Consider the following 958-nt stretch of genomic DNA (forward strand, 5'->3'; position numbering starts at 1 on the left):
ATTAACTACTTTGTCGCCAACTTATCGCTTTGCCAGAGCGAATTTCAAGCTTATCCAGGACACAAGCGATTTACACAACGCAAAAATTTTGAATTCGTTAGCGTTTTCGAGCAGTCCTAGGCGTCATGGCATCGCAGGAGGATGTGGTGCGAGCCGCTGTTCTTTATGCAAGGGTGCTCCAGGCTAGAATGCGTGATTCTGTCTTGACAAAACAACCAAGAGAGATAAGTGGATGGGTATGAAAGTGAATAGACAGGCTCAGGGGGGCTCAAATAATCTCCAGGTGGAACTTGTACTGGAGGACAACTACATTCCGGAGAGTATTGAGGCTAGAAAAAATTATGCACCAGGTGTACGTGTTGGAAGTGCTCTTCACACCTGATAAATGCAAATCAGTGTCAGTCACCTAGTCTCATTCACCCATAATACATAACCAGCATTTGCCAACTACCCTAATGCACAAAATCCAGTGCATTACACTAACCAGCTGTCTCATCTGATCGCCATAATTGAATGTTTACCATGGTGGCTGAATTGCTTCCAGGTATAACCTTAGATGAGACGAATCAAGACGAAACTAGTACCGGTAGATTACTTTAACCATCTATTACTCATCTGTAGAATTTTTGGCTCGATAACCCTCCTATACCCTACATACTGGGCCCTGTAGTAGGAGAGGTAACCAAGGAAATTACGGAAAATTAACTCTTCATGCAACATGTGGTCGCTGAAATTGCAACTTGCAGAAGTTGCGCCTTTGCAACAACCCTAGGAGGCTGCCACCCACCCACCCCCAACCTCCGCCCTGGACTACAAAATATCCTCCATTTATTAACGACAGGATAGAGCCAACAACCAACCACAATGGGCTTACACTAGCCTGTAAGATGAAGATATTTTCACTGTGTAGTTGTCCATGTCTGTAGCACAGCTCAGTCAAGCCTCAGGGCTACTGTAC

Source organism: Penaeus monodon, chromosome 31, assembly GCF_015228065.2.
Source record: "Penaeus monodon isolate SGIC_2016 chromosome 31, NSTDA_Pmon_1, whole genome shotgun sequence".
Lineage (NCBI taxonomy): Eukaryota > Metazoa > Arthropoda > Malacostraca > Decapoda > Penaeidae > Penaeus > Penaeus monodon.